Source organism: Suricata suricatta, chromosome 9, assembly GCF_006229205.1.
Source record: "Suricata suricatta isolate VVHF042 chromosome 9, meerkat_22Aug2017_6uvM2_HiC, whole genome shotgun sequence".
NCBI classification, from domain to species: Eukaryota; Metazoa; Chordata; class Mammalia; order Carnivora; family Herpestidae; genus Suricata; species Suricata suricatta.
The window spans coordinates 13,689,775-13,693,861 of record NC_043708.1 but is presented as its reverse complement, the minus strand read 5'-3'; positions in this window follow the sequence as shown (position 1 = coordinate 13,693,861).

Genomic DNA, 4,087 nt, shown 5'->3' with positions numbered 1-4,087 from the left:
ATCACTTCAAGTTTTGTCCAGTAAGTGAAACTTAATTCTTTCCCATTGCCTTATTTCCGATTTGCATAATGCGTACCAGCATAGAGTATGACTTTATTTCCTCTTTTATAAAGGAGGACTATGGATTTATATCTGGAGATCAAGGATGTGCTTGACAAAGTTTTGATCGGATGGAGAAATGTAAGCTACGTTTTCATAAAGCCAAGTGCATATGCCCTCAGAGTGTGCTGATCAGAATGAAATTGACCTATGAGGCAGGTCCCCAGATCCATCCACAGAGCTCCAGCTTTGTCCTAATCAATATACAAAAGACATTCTCAAATCTGTGATACAATACCTGGAGGGGAAGCAAGTGTTTTGGATGACGAAGGACGCTCCCCCCCCCCCCCCCAGGGTTCACCTCAACTAGCCTTGAATGGTCGACCAAATCTAAGGATGTGGCATTTAAGAGAGATAAATATAAAGTCCTGCACTTTGATCCCAAATGAATATCTGGAGATATACACCGAGAGGGACTTACTTGTTTTAGTTAATAGCAAGTTCAGTGTGAATGAGTGGTGTAAGGAGTCTTCTAAAACAAAAATGAATTCAGTCTTTGGTTTTATTAATAGAAGCAGAGGATCTAGAATGGAGGAAGTTGATAGTTCCTCCCCATCAAACTTACCTGAGTTCTGTTTTCCGCTCTGAGTTTTGATCACAAACTGGAACCTGTCCAGAAGAGACTAAGAGTAGACAGCACTCAAAATGCTTATTCTGGAAGAGACTTCAGGAGGAAATCATTGTTTCCACGTATATAAGTGGTCGCCATGTGCAGGAAAATTCAGGTTTGCATTTTTGTGGACTTCCAGGCTAGTGCAAGGACCTTCAGGTAAAAGTTTTGGGGAGTGAGATTTTGTTTTCATATAAGGATAGTTAGAGCGTCTGACGAGGAAGGGACCACCTGAGTTCAAGTGATGGGTTTAGTCGTCTTGGCACCATTTAATGGCCGTGTAGAAGAGTCCCATGCCTCTAATTTGCTTTTCTTTTGAAATCTCAGAGAGTTAGTTACAGATGATCCACAAAAGAGAAAATAAATGGCCAGTAAATGATGGAAAAAATAGTGTCACTTTGCTAGTAATTAAATGAAGATTGAAGATTCAAACCGTAGCAATGCATATTTTGTCTGCTAGCAAAAAGTAAGGAGAAAAATAAATTCCAGTACTGGTAAGGATGCAGCGAAATCGGTTTTCGTCACCGCTATTTGCACTGATGCCTTTTGGAAAGGGCTGTATATGCAGACATGTAGCATTGATAATACTTCTGCTCTGATGGTCCAGTAGGCTAGCTAACAAAAGACAACTTGAAAAGATGCAGATGGCCACTCACCTGAAGATATTCATTGTGGTATTACTTGTCACAGAAAGAAACTCCAAGCAACTGAAACAATGAAAAGGTAACAGTTGAAGATGACAGGCATCCGCTCAATAGACTGTTAGGTATCACTTAAAAAGTCATTCTCACTGTAGCTATAGGGAAAATGCATAGGACATAATGTTATGTGTGCACCTGTGGGGAATTGTCACCTACAGAATCCCACAGATGTGATGATTATAATTACATACCAGACAGATGGATATGACAAAAGATAAGAAGGGAAATTTCCTCGTTTGAGGTCCGGCTTTGCCACTGGCAAATCCCTGAACTTTTCTTTGCCTTAGATGCCAAGTCTGTAAAACAGGGTGTTTGGACTCAGTGGAGTCTAATGTCCCTTCCAGTTTTATGATGTGAAGAGAATGGGCCTATTTCATGAAGAAAGCGTATCCCAGAGGGATAAGAAATCAGCCACTGTCATGCTTTCAGACTATCCACATCATACTCTACTTCCTCCATATTATGTATTTTTAGAAACCAGCTTTGAAATGGATAGCAGATGAGAAAAAATAGAATTCCTTGATCTTTCTCAAATAAATTGCTGCATTTTGAAGGGAATGTAGCCATATGCTCCCTGAGTACTTTAGTGTGAAGTAGCATAAAACAGTTCTCAAGCCATTAGGATACTTTATGCAAAAATGTCCAAGAATGATTTCAAATCAAGCTAGGATTGCAATGAGCCTTAGTGTCCTGGAAAGGTTTATTTACACAACGCAAAGGGAAGAGGTGGACATTTAATAAACTGGTTTATTCACTTATATTTGAGTCTTTTAAGGGGCACCTGGTGGCTTAGTCAGCCAAGTGTCTGACTCTTGGTTTGGGCTCAGGTCATGATCCCAGCGTTTGGGATGGAGGCTCATGTTGGGTTCCTCGCTGGGCATGGAGCCTGCTTGAGATGCTCCCCCCCCGCCCCACCTCTCCTCCACTTGTTCTCTTTCTCTCTCTCAAATAAAACTTTAAAAATAGTAAAAAATGGTCTCTACCCAGTTACCCACCCCCCAGTTTTGTATCCCAGTGAGTGGAAAAATGGTCAAAACATATTTACATTTGTGCCTAATGTAGGACCTTTTCAATTCATAGGGGTCTGAGAAGCAGGGTGATGGACATGAGCTTTCATTTATAAACAAAAGCCTCCTGGGCGTGCCCAGATTCCCTGTGACTTTGCCCTCATTTATTCAGAACTTTTTAGAAGGGTGGTGATTTCTTAGTTCAGATATTTTCCTTTCATCAGGCAGTCAAGAGAAGAGGAGGAAATGGTTAGGGCTGCTTTTCAGCCACTAGCACAGCATCAACCATACGGATGGGTCTTCAGGGCCCGTGAGGTACCGGGCAGGGAAGGGGGTGGAATTTCACTAACCTGAGGATTCATATAACTTTACAGACACAGTTGTCTGATCTTTTCAGAAAACCCATTTTCAATTGTCCAGGAAGAAAGTTTAAAATGCAAGGACAAGGGCACAGTTGGTTGAGTGTCCAACTTCAGCTCAGGTCATGATCTTGTGGTTTGTGGGTTCGAGCCCCAAGTTGGGCTCTGTGCTGACAGCTCAGAGCCTGGAGCTTGCTTCAGATTCTGTGTCTCCTTCTCTCTCTGACCCTCACTCGCTTGCACTCTCTCTGTCTCTAAAAAATGAATAAATGTTTTTAAAAATTTGGAAAATGCAGGGGCAGCCCACGTCTAGATTACCTAAAACTTAGAGAAGAGCTTGTGATTTATGTAGCTATTCAAATAAGGCATCTACCCAACAAATAATTACATCTTCAAGGCAGAGTCCAGAATCTTGTAGTTTGGCTCAAAGAAGCCTTAGACATGTCACAGCTCCCCAGCCAAATGCACAGCACAGCATGGAAAATGCTGCAATTAAAGCCATGGCAGGAACGAGAGAAAGTCACAAGCGTGAGCTTTATCGGTGCTTTGAGGTCCTCTTTCTCCGCATTTATTCCAAGCTGTTTTTAAGAAAATAAAGACACTGGTCATCCTTTGTTTACCTCTTTTCAAAGAAGGAATTGGAGTGTGAACTGGAGAGGTTGGAGGGGGCGGCCAGGGTGCCATCTTGAGGGCAGAGAACCCGGATGGGGAGGCACATGATTACGAGTAAGGAAGTGAACACACACAGAAGCAGCTTCCGCATCCGACTGCTGTCTTTTCAACTCAGCCACTTGGCAATTCTCTGAACTTATTCCAGTAAGATCGCCACGGCTTAACCTGCAGGAAGCTCTGATCCAGAGACACTGGCCCCAACCCCCTCCGGGTGCCATTTAAGCACCGAGCATCTGCCTTCCACGGAAACTCAGGGCTCCTCCACCATTAGCTTTCAAGTCCCTTCAAGGCTGACTTCACTTGTCAACGTCGCCCAGCGGTCACTGGGATAGAATTGGAGCTTACAGGAACGCTTCTTGAAATAAAAAAGAGAACTGTCTCGCGAGGGTGACCTATGAATCGTTAACAAGTATAACGGGCAGTTTTTTTCTACAGCTGTGGTATCATTTCAATTCTTGCCAGTAGTCTCCCTCCTCACTTACACCGTATTGTAGCCCAGAAGCCTTGCATTCGGGTCTTCACTGCAGGTGATGGCTACCAGATTTCCTCCTCTCTCCTTTGGGGTGGTCTATATCCCTTGGAGGTCAGATCAGAATTTTGGAGGTGCTACCCTGTGGACAGAGTTCCTTCAAATATTCG